This window comes from Staurois parvus, unplaced genomic scaffold (genome assembly GCF_062004578.1).
Source record: "Staurois parvus isolate SC_StPar_1 unplaced genomic scaffold, SC_StPar_1.0 ptg000866l, whole genome shotgun sequence".
Lineage (NCBI taxonomy): Eukaryota > Metazoa > Chordata > Amphibia > Anura > Ranidae > Staurois > Staurois parvus.
In genome coordinates this window covers 1,223,778-1,236,392 of record NW_028318662.1, presented here as the reverse complement: position 1 = coordinate 1,236,392, position 12,615 = coordinate 1,223,778, and the positions used below count along the sequence as shown (strand labels likewise).

Here is a 12,615-nt window from a genome sequence, read left to right as displayed (position 1 = left end):
CCAAGAATTCGCACACAGGCCCGTAGAGCCCCTAGTATCCTTTCGGATGAGCTTGCAAATCCCGATTGCCAGCCCACAAATTCTGCAGCACCCGCACTTCCCCCATTCACTGCCCAACCCGGAATTCAGGTGGAAACAGCAAAGTTAACTACTCCCTTGATTATTTGGAGCTGTTTTTCACAGAATATCTGTATGCATTGATTGTGGATCAAAGCAATTTATATGCACAACAATTTATCACCGTCAACCCAAATTCAAACCTTGCCAGACCATTCGCATGGAAACCCATTACGGTTTCCGAATTAAAATTTTTTTGGGGCCTAACCCTCAACATGGGCATTACTAAAAACAATTAATTGCGGTTGTATTGGTCCCCAGACCCGATTCATCATATCCCGTGTTCTCTGCTGCCATGGCCAGGCATAGATATGAAAGTATAATGTGTTTTATTCATTTCAACGACAATACACTCCACAAAATTCAGCCCCTCGTAAATCACCTTAACCAAAATATTTCAGATGTCTATACTCCCCAGAAAAAAATCTGCGTTGATGAGTCCCTCATTAATTTTTCTGGCTGCATTCAAACAATTTCTCCCCAGCAAGTGTGGGGTCAAGATGTAGAAGCACAAAGAATAGGAGAGGGTAGAGGTTCATAAATATACTGTATCACCCAATATATGGTTTCTGCCCAGTAACCAAAAAACATGCATACAAAAAAGAAGGGTTGTGAAAAAGAGATTCACAGAAAAGTGGTTACATCATGGACAGAATGCGATACTCAGAATAATTCCCAAAAATTATGCTTTATTACACAATAATTATAGACAATAATGGTGGTGAACATGTACAGATTCACAGTGGACATGCCCATATGTAAAAATGCAGAGTTATTCATGAAGGAATCACTGTTGGTATCCTTAATATGGTAAAGATTATAAAAATTGGAAATATAAATGGGGGTACGGATGCTCCTATAATAAAAGGATGATGGAATAATGGCAATACAGCCCCTATATAGGAATCACTGTTGGTATCCTTTCCTACTTTCTTATATCATTAAGAGGGGTCAATTTCATTGCAGGATGGGGACAATATGATTCACTATCCAGGTGCAAGGCACCAACTATATACAACAAGAGACGGAGGACCTACTATCATCTATATTAAGGTGGTTTATAGTCCGCACGTTGTGGTGAAGAAACCCCTTGAAGCAGGGCCCTGCCATCTTTATCATCTTTACCTCATTAAGGATACCAACAGTGATTCCTTCATGAATGACTCTGCATTTTTACATATGGGCACGTCCACAAGGACCAGCGACGTACTGGTACATCACTGGACTTTGAATGGTTATACCAGGATGATGCCTATGGCTGCAGGTATTGTTCCTGGTATTGTTTTTTCAGCCGGCAATCGGCTTTCAAGTAAAAGCAATCTTAGTGGCTAATTAGCTGCAGGGTTGCTTTTGCAAGCAGTGGGAGATGATACCCCCCTCCTCCGCTGCCTTCCACGGCCTTCTCGGGCAGTCCCGTGCCATCGGGGGAACCTGAGAATGCAGTTGGTGTTTCTGCCTGCTGACCATCGAGCTGAATGATGACAATCATCTCTATAGTCTAAGAATTCGGAAGCTACGAGCATTTCATCATTTCAGTTTCGCAGGATATCAACAGCGCCATTTGTAAATTGGGAAAGCATCTGATCACACCGATCTTGGTTTGATTAGACAATGTAAGGGCAGAGGAGATATCTAGAGTCTGATAGACCCCAGATTTAAAAAAAAAAGAATATATGACAATGCCCATTGAAGTTATAATGGATATTTGCCTTAGCTGTGATAGGATTAAAAGTGATAAAAAAAAAGAAAAAGAAAGTGACAGTGTAAAAATATTTAAAAAAAATCAAAATAACTTAAAGAAAACAAAACACCCTCGCCCCTTCCCCCCCCCCCGTTGACCCTGTGTCGGTATGTAAACAGTGGTTGCACTATACATGTGAGGTATTGCCCTGAACGTCAGATCAAAGGCAGTAATTCTAACACTAGACTTCCTCTGTAAGTCTAACATGGTAGCTTGTAAAGCTTTTAAAACTTTGCTTATGGATAATAAAAACTTACGCAGTTTGTTACCATTGCACAGGGCATGCGCAGTTTTAAAGCATGTCATGTTTGGTATCTGTTTACTTGGCATACCAGCATCTTTTATATTTTACTTGAGGTGATTGTAGCCGTATTAGTGGATTTGCGACAGAAACAATTGAGTACTGTCCGTGATACTTTTTTTATTTGCACTAACATACAATTTTGAGGACAAGCTTTTGGGGAGTGTCCCCTTCTTCAAGGTCCAAGCAGTACTAAATATATATATATAATACACAATATATTGTGTTTTTGTGCATTAAAAATAAAACAAGTGTTTTTTTATTAAATTGTGTTTGAAAAATCGCTGTGGGAGTACTATGTGACATAAAAAAATCTCAGCACCCACCATTTTATTCACTAGGGTGTTTGCATTAACAAAATATATAATGTTTGGGGGTTTAAATTTATTTCCTAGCAAAAAATACAGATTTTTTTCATGGGAACAAAAAAGTGTCAGAAAAGGCTTGATCTTCAGGTGGTTAGAGTGGTGTGTGGCATAAACTTCTACTGCTGGGCATAAAATGCCCCACCCCCCAAAATGACCCCTTTTTGGAAAGTAGACACCCCAAACTATTTGCTGAGAGATGTGTTGAATCAATAGAAGAATTTATTTTTTTACCACAAGTTTTTGGAAAATGACAAAAGTTTTTTTTTTGTTTTTTTTACACAAAATTATCACTTAAATGATTTATTGCTCACACATGCCATAGGTATATGTGGAATTACTCCCCAAAATACATTCTGCTACTTTTCCCAAGTATGGGGGTACCACATGTGAGAGACGTTTTGGCAGTCTAGCCAAGTACAGGACCCCAAAATCCAATAAGCTCCTTCAGGCTTTGAAAGGGCTTTATTTCCTTCTCTATCTCCTCGTCCTCCAACGCCTACCCCTCCAAATGTCACACTACTACCAGCCGTAACCTCCGCAACCTTAACCCTGCCCCCCTCCACTCTGCAGCTGATCATCTCTATGACAGCATCCTCCCCCTGTCCTGCCCCGACTTGGCTACGACTGCCTACAACAACACGCTCTCAACAGCCCTTGACTCACTAGCGCCTTTAACCACACGCAACATCAGACCCCGACCGCTCCAGCCTTGGCAGACTGATCACACCAAAACCCTCAAATGACACAGTCGTGCCCTGGAGCGACTATGGCGCAAAACCAAATCCCAACAAGCCTTCACCCGCTACAAATCTGCCTTCCACACCTACACCTCCTCCCTCCATGCTGCCAAACAGGCCTACTTCTTGACCCTCATCAAGGCCCTCTCCTCCAATCCTCGCCGACTCTTCTCCGCCTTCAACACTCTACTTTCTCCACCCCCACCACCAGCACCTCACTCACTGCCCTTGAGATTGCCAATCACTTCAAAAACAAGATTGACACAATTCGCAAGGACATTGCCACAACTCACATGCCCTCTCAACCCGTCCCCTCTCACACAGCTACCCCCTTATCCCCCCTTTTCCTCGACATAACCCGCAGGGACTTCGTCGCTGCTCAAACTCTCTCCAACCCTCACTCAGCTACCCCCTCATCACCCCTCTCCCACGGCCCCACCACTGCTCTGACCTCCTCTTCCACCCCACCCTACATTCCTCATACTGAAGCTCCCCCAACACTCCGCACCTTTGACCCTACTACCACCGAGGAAGTCTCCAAGATCCTCTCTGATGCCCGCCTCACCACCTGCCCCCTCGACCCTATCCCCTCACAACTCCTACGACCTCCTTCCCCCTCCATCCTACGCTCCCTCACCCACATCTTCAATATCTCCCTCTCCTCCGGGACTTTCCCCTCCCCTCTGAAACATGCACACATCACCCCCATACTTAAAAAGCCCTCCCTGGACCCTAATGACCCGAACAACCTCAGACCCATCTCCCTGCTCCCATTTACATCTAAACTCCTCGAGCGCCTAGTCTACACCCGCCTATGCTCTCACCTCAATGACAACAACCTTCTCGATCCCCTACAGTCCGGCTTCCGTCCCCTACACTCCACCGAAACTGCCTTACTCAAACTCTCCAACGACCTGCTAACCGCCAAAGCTAATGGCCACTATTCAGTGCTCCTACTCCTTGACCTCTCTGCAGCCTTCGACACAGTCGACCACCCCCTCCTCCTCAAAAAACTACACTCCCTCGGCCTCAGAGATTCTGCTCTCTCCTGGCTCTCATCCTACCTGTCACAACGCTCCTTCAGCGTTACCTATAATGCTACCACCTCCCCCTCACTCCCCCTCTCTGTTGGGGTCCCTCAAGGCTCTGTCCTCAGGCCCCTTCTCTTCTCCATTTATACCTCCTCCCTTGGCCAACTCATACACTCTCACGGCTTCAACTACCACCTCTATGCCGACGACACACAAATCTATCTCTCAACCCCCCACCTCACCCCCTTGGTCTCAGCCCGAATCACACACCTACTGAGCGACATATCAGACTGGATGTCACTCCACTTCCTTAAATTGAACCTCTCCAAAACCGAGTTTCTTGTCTTCCCCCCAGCCCGGACACCACCCCCTATTGACTTCTCCGTCACATCCAACAACGCTACCATCAAACCCGCCCTGCAGGCCCGAGTACTTGGTGTCATTCTGGACTCCAACCTATCCTTTCAACCCCAAGTCCAATCTTTAACAAACTCGTGCAGACTCCACCTCCGCAACATCGCCAAAATCCGCACGTTCCTAACCCCAGAAACCACTAAACAGCTCATCCACTCCCTCATCATATCACGACTCGACTACTGCAACTCCCTCCTCACTGGCCTGCCTCGCCGCTGGCTATCCCCGCTTCAGTCGATCCTGAATACGGCTGCCAGACTCATTCACCTTTCCAATCGCTTTGTATCCGCCACCCCCCTCTGCCAATCCCTCCACTGGCTTCCGATTGCGCAACGGATCAAATTCAAAATCCTAACGCTAACGTACAAAGCTGTCCACCTGTCAAGGTCCTACCTTTTCCCTGAGGTTATGTTACTCCATGTGCTGGCGTCCATCTTGGATTCTGCTGTGCATGATGGGAACCTTTTTATGCCTTCAGGTTTCTGTGGTCCATCCTCCAGAGGGGTGTGGCTGATGACATATAAGCCTGTGGCCCGCACATGCTCTTTGCACTTGTGTCTTGTGTCTTTGTGTTGCTATTACTCTGTTCTGACTCTTGTGACTCTCCTGGTATTCTGATTCGGCTTGTGACTTGACTATTCTTTGTATTCTCCTTTGATCTGACCCTCTGTTGCTGAACCCGGCTCGTGACCTGTGATTCTCGTCTGCTGTCCTGTACCGTTTTGTCCTGTTGTTGTTGACCCCGGCTTGTCTGACTACTCTTTTGTCTCTTCCACCAGTTACACGCCATTGACGGCGGCCATTACCGCAGCTGAGGTGTCTCGGGGGCCGCGACCTGGTTCCTGGCTGCGTCAAGTCCATCCCCACCATCAGGGGCCCTGGTGAAGGGCAGCCTGGGACTTAGACTCCGCGCCCTGAGGGACTTCGGTCTGTGGGTGGTGGTTGTCGTCAGCCAGTACGTTACATTGTTAGGCCTGCCTGTCCGTTCCTCAGCTCCTGCCCTGACACCACCATACTGCCTCGAACTACATCACTGACCTAATATCCAAGTACCGCCCAGCACGCACACTCCGCTCCTCACAAGACCTCCTTCTCTCTAGTTCCCTGGTCTCCTCCTCCCATGCCCGCCTCCAGGACTTCTCCAGGGTGTCACCCATCCTCTGGAACTCCCTGCCCCAACCCATCAGATTATCACCTACTCTCCTCTTCTTTAGGCGCACCCTGAAAACCCATCTCTTCAGGGAAGCCTACCCCACCCCCTGCTAACTTGCCGACCTCCTCCACTCTTTCTACCACTCCATCCCCCACAGCTATCTCCTCCTGTGCCACCATCCCCTCCCTCCTAGATTGTAAGCTCGAAAGAGCAGGGCCCTCAATCTCCTCATGTTTTGCATTGTATTGGTATTGTTCTGTCACATGTTCTGTCCCCCTTTGTAATGTACAGCGCTGAGCGAACTATTGGCGCTTTATAAATACTGTATAATAATAATAATAATTTCCTCATTACACTTCCAGACTACCTATCACAGTTTCAGAGGCCCTGAAATGCCAGGATAGCACCTAACCCCCCCCCCCCAAATGACCCCTTTTTGGAAAGTAGACACCCCAAGGAATTTGATAAGAAGTATGGTAAGTATTTCGCAGATATCATTTGTTGTCACAAGTTTTTGGAAAATGAAAAAAAAAACCATATTTTTTCTATTCTTTTTTTATATTTCAAAACCTTGTGCGAAAAAATGAGATCTGCAAAATACTCATCATGCCTCTTTTTAAATTCCTTGGGCTGTCTACTTTCCAGAAAGGGGTCATTTGGGGGGTTTTGGTGCTATCCTGGCATGTCAGGGCCTTTGAAACTGTGATAGGTTTTGAGGAAGTTACGCACCTTCAGACTTTCAAAGTGGTCATTGGATTTCAGGCTCCTGTATGTGGCTAGGCTCCAAAAAAGTCTCACACATGTGGTATCCTCATACTCAGTAGAAGTATAAGAATGTATTTTGGGGTGTAATTCTATATATACCCATGGCTTGTGCGAGAAATAAATAATTTAAATGACATCTTTGTGTAAAAAAAAATTTTTTTGTAATTTTCAAGAAACTTGTGGAAAAAAATAAATCTTACATGGACTCAATATGCCTCTCAGCAGATAGCTTAGGGTGTCTACTTTCCAAAAAGGGGTGAGTTGAGGGTGTTTGTACTATCCTGGTATTTTAGCACCTCAAGAAATGTGATGAGCAGTCAGAAAGTAAAAGCTGTGTAAATTTCGTTATCTATACCATAGTTTGTAGACGCTATAACTTTCACACAAAGCAATAAATATACACTTACTTGGATTTGTTTAACCAAAAACATGTAGCAGAATACATTTTGGCCTAAATTTATAATGAAATTTGAGTTTTTTTTGGATATTTTTTATGACCAAAATGAGAAAATATTGTTTTTAAAAAAAAAAAAAAAAATTTTCTTCAAAAATTTTTGTTTATAGCGGCAAAAATAAAAAGTGTACAAGTGATCAAATACCACCAAAAGAAAGCTCTATTTGTGTGAAAAAAGGACATAAATTCCATTTATGTACTGTATTGCATGACCGCGCAATTGTCCGTTAAACTAGAGCAGCGCTGTATAGCAAAAAAATGGTGTAAATTGCAGTATCTATACCATTGTTTGTAGATGCCATAACTTTCATACAAAGCAATCAATACACACTTATTGGGATTTTTTTTACCAAAAACATGCAGCAGAATACATTTTGGCCTAAATTTATAACTAACTTTGAGTTTACTATATTTTTTTTATAGCTGAAAGTAAAAAATATTGTTTTTCTTCAAAATTGTTGGTCTTTTTTTGCTTATAGCCTGAAAAATAAAAAGCGCACAGGTGACCAAATACCACCGAAAGCTCTATTTGTGTGAAAAAAATGATGTAAATTTGGGTGTCGCATTGCATGACCGCGCAATTATCAGTTGAATTAGTGCAGCGTTGAGTAGCAAAAAGAGGCCTGGTCAGGAAGGGGGGGTATTTCCTCAGGAGGGCAAGTGGTTAAAGGAATTTTTCAAAAGACTGGTCTCTTTATTTTTTTACTGAATTTAACCCTTTAGTGAATGGGTAGTGGTACAAGTACCCCTTACTCATTCCGGGGGCGTGTCCAAGATGGCGACCGGACAAGCCGCATGATCCGGAGCTCTGACGGAGGAAAAGATAATCCGCTGCCATCCAGGCAGCTGCAGACCTGGAGCAAGAGGCGGAATCACCGCGGCACTAGCGGGTGCACAGCGGAGGTGAGCCGGGTGCATATCGCCCCCCCTCCGCGCCAGCGCTCCATCACGGCCTAGCACGGCCTGCTGAAGCCGCGGCGGCTGCTGAACTCATCCGGGCTGCAGCGGATCCGGAGCGCAAGGCGGGGTCACCACGGCACGGGCGGGTGCACAGCGGAGGTGAGCCAGGTGCATGTCACCCCCCTGCCACGGCGGCGTTCCATTGCGGCCTGGTGCGGCCTTCTGGAGCCGCGGCAGCGGCTGGACCCATCACCACACAGGAGCCGGGTGAGTGTGGTTTGAAGTGGTCCCTGTGGACCAGAGACCCCCTTCCTGGAACGGCAGGCAATCCCCCCCCCCAGACTATCGGATCCCCCCCACTCAGACCAGGGGATATGGCCTGTAATGAAGGCCTCGAGGCACCCTCGCTACAATAGGCCTTACTGAGCCACCAGAGGGCCCGCAAGAGCCACCATCCCTGCAGTCCTGCACCTGGGGAATATAGAGGGGCCCCTGGCACCCCCCCTGAGGAACCCGGGATTCAATACTCTGCGGAGTTTATACACACACCAAGATCAGTGCTCACTGATCGCCACATACAATCTAAGGCCTTCACTGTGGCCCCTGCTCTTATCACAGAGTAGCACATAAGTTTATAAGCACTGAGGGGCCAAGCTTGGACACAGAGAACATGGTGGCTTAGTTACAGGAGCCCCGACACAAGGAGGTGGAAGTATTGATACAATTAAGGAGAAACGCCGCTACTATGGGGAAACTGGATAAGAGACCCGCTACCCCACAGTCCAGATCCCCCGCAGGCCAAACGTTTCCACGAGTCACAGCATCCCAGAGTTATTCCAGTCTCAGACACCAGAACATAATGAGGCCTCCGCCCCTGCTTCTCCCACACAGTCACTCCATAAAACGCCTCACTCGCAAAGCAGGAACCTAGCCACAATACCCGCAGCCGGTCATCTTGACACCCCACCTCTCACTATAGAGGATTTGAAAGCGATTGCATCAGATATTAAAGAGACCCTCTCTGCGGCAATAGCAGATCTACATATTGACATGCAGGCGGTAGCCCAAAGGCTTGAAGCGGTGGAGGATAAAGTCATCACACAAGACCATGCCGTTCATGATATTCGCACGCTGGCAGATACGCACACTATGCACCTAAGAGAGCTTGATCGTCACATCAAAGATCTAGACAACAGGGGGCGGCATCATAATTTAAGGGTACGTGGTGTCCCTGAAATAATCGATTCTGGTCAACTCACCCAAACGATTTTAACCATTTTTAATGATCTGCTAGAAAGACCGCATGAGTCTCCGATTGAATTTGAACGCCTTCATAGGGCGCTGCGCGCGAGAGGTAGAGAGACTGACCCCCCGAGAGACATAATTTGTTGCCTAGTCAATTTCCATCTCAAAGAAGACATATTGCGTAGAGCAAGGGATCGCAATCGTGTGCTCTACAATGGAGCAGACATTCAATTTTTTCAAGATTTATCCATTCTGACCTTGCAACGCAGAAAGGACTTACGCCCTTTACTGGATCTATTACGCTCAAGGGGTATTGCTTACCGCTGGAAATTCCCCTTTGGCCTCTCAGCAACACACATGGGGAGATCAGCTCTCCTGAGATTCCCGGGCATGTAGCACCATTCTGTGAGGCCCTTGACATTCCAAAAGTGGTCATACCCAATTGGTCAGGCGAATCCCATCTCACTTCCCATGAAGAAGAGGAACCAATGGAGGCCCATTCTGCTGGACATCATGTAGGAACGAGGCGATGCAGACTTTCCCACCGCACCTCATCCTCTCCTGCAAGCCGACGGCTCAATATTGGGGACATTCCTCCAGCTTCTCCAGCACGCCGTAAGGCACGTCATGAGTGACACTTGTTCCGTCCCCTCCTCTCCCCACATCAGTGCATTACCGCCTATCCATGTATTGGCTATTCTTGCATCTGAGCTAATATTTGCAATGCTTCATCTCCACATCCTGGTCCAATTTCACCCTCAAAGGAAATTCGACATACCTTGAGACGAGGTGCCAGGGTATGTATGTTACACTAGACTGTCCTCACTCTCATGTACAATATCTGCTCGTTATATGTGTACACTGATTTTGTTTGGGGATGCCGAAATTATGTTGGCTCTTGCCTTCTGCAGGCTGCTTGGTAGCGGTGTCCACAGGGCTGTAGTCAATACTCTTGCCGACTTTGAAGTTTGTAGGATCTGTCAATGATGACCTATCGCACCGTGCTGGTGGCCTCGGTTGAGACCGGAGCATGTTGCGATTTTGAAATCCAGTGCTACAGATTGCTTTTCTCATGTCTGAGTCATTGAAGTTTACCATACTTTCCATTTGGTTTCCCCAGATAGGATAGATCATGTGATTATGATCTTATGTTTACCTTATTTTGATATACTGAAGTCTTCTTGAGTTGCCCGCCAGATGCGTTTGATGATCTACGAGCAGTTTCGGAATGCGCCTTATACCTGTGAGTTCATAACTACGTGTATCTGATTTATGTTGGACCACGCCCTCGACTGGCCACTACCACATGATACTTCCTTAGTGGTTTTTCATAACCACATGCATCTGGAGCTTGACTTTTGTGTATGGTGGTGGCCTGTCGTACAGCGTATTACGTCCCGGTTGAGATCAATATTTCTTTTATAGTAGGACTATTGAGCTGCAGTTTAACCTGAGGATTGACCCTTGACCTACATTTTTGATTGTTATTGCATTACGTATTTGATATTTCAATAATTTCATATACAACTAATGTCGTTTCAGTCTACATTGACATAAGAGATCTTATCCCACTGTCTTTTTTGAACACACTATTTGACGTATGACCAGGCGCAGATTAGAGGAATCGCTACTATTATGTATTGCTTACCTTGTGATACTTTAGTATTGTAACTATATAACTGCACCACATCCTGTGACATGGTCGCACCCTCATGCCCTCCTCAAATAGTAGTACACATGACTAAACACATTAGCAGTGGCCCTCAGATCATACTACCTATATATCCACGAGTGACCGCCTCGACTCTCACGCTCAAATGATTACCTATTGTAACTAACACACCTTTATATTTATTAGCGCTTACGTTTATCCCCATGTTACCACGTGAACCTCTCTCCTTCACAATTAGCCGACATCCACCTACCTCCTTGTGTCATTGCTTTCTTTTTCTTGTATTAGACTTGCAAAAAAGTTAGATGGTGTTTTGACACTGGAAGAATTGCAGCAGGCCATTGCACAATTAAAACCAGGCAAAAGTCCGGGACCTGATGGACTTACGACCACATATTACAAATCTTTTGTTGAGGTCTTAGCACATCCATTCCTTAGAGCTTTCAACTCACTAGGTACCCCAGGACAGTCCATGCGCTATCTCTCCGAAGCACATATCACACTAATTCCTAAAGAAAATAAAGACCAGACATTACCTACAAACTATCGCCCGATATCCCTATTGAATGTTGATCTCAAGATTTTTGCCAAAATATTGGCCAATCGCTTATTGCATATCATAGATCCTATTATCTCAACAGACCAGGTGGGGTTTGTTCCCAGTAGAGAGGCTAGAGACAACACGATCAGGGCAATCAACATACACCGTTGGTTAACACAGAAGAAACAATCTGGCTTTTTCCTTTCTTTAGATGCTGAAAAGGCCTTTGACAGATTGGCATGGGACTATATGGAAGCAGTTCTGGTTGGCCTTGGGCTCCTTCCCCGTCTTTTGAACTTTATCATGTCGCTATACGCTGCACCGACGGCTAAAGTGAGAGTCAATGGCCTCCTTTCAAAAGCCGTTTCCATAAGCAATGGGGCTAGACAGGGCTGCCCTTTATCCCCCCTCTTATTTATTCTTACGTTGGAACCTCTTTTGAATTGCATTAAATGGAATGACAATATAAAAGGGATCTCTATAAATGGCAAAACTCACAAAATAGCGGCCTTCGCTGATGACATTTTACTCTTCCTGCCACATCCACACATTACACTACCTAACCTACTACAAGATCTCAAACTGTTTCAGTATTTGGCCAATTTTAAAATAAACATCAATAAATCCCAAGCACTCAATATCTCCTTAACCCAGGATGCGCTGAGACAAGCGAAATCTAATTTCCCCTTTACGTGGCAATCAGAAGCCATCACCTATTTAGGAATCCATTTGCCAACCCAGCTTACAGAGCTCTACGCCAAAAACTTTTTACCCATCCTGCGTAACATTACCAAAGATCTGCAAACGTGGGATAAATCTTTTTTCTCTTGGTTTGGCAGAGCAGCTATACTCAAAATGAATGTGCTTCCAAGACTTTTGTACCTACTACAAACGATTCCATTCAAATTGCCCAATTCCTTCTTCAAATCCTACAAAACACTATGTACCACGTTTCTATTTCGTAATAAACGCCCTAGAATTGGTTTTGACCAATTGACCATGCCCAAAACGTGTGGATGTATAGGGCTTCCTGACATCTCCCGTTATTACAAAGCTTGTCAAATGGCAAGAATAGTCGATTGGTCCACGAACCATGCGCGTAAGGCTTGGGTTGAATTGGAGACTGCTTTTTCGGGGACCCCGCTCGCCACCTCCCCTTGGCTGCACAACTCTCAC

At 45.7% G+C, this 12,615-nt stretch overlaps 1 protein-coding gene across 18 annotated transcripts in view; it reads right to left on the bottom strand.

Annotated features, from left to right (window-relative positions):
• Nucleotides 1-12,615, bottom strand: part of LOC149443234 (neurexin-2-like) — a 2,355,461-nt gene that overhangs the window by 1,211,115 nt on the left and 1,131,731 nt on the right. The gene's annotated exons all lie outside the window — the stretch shown is intronic.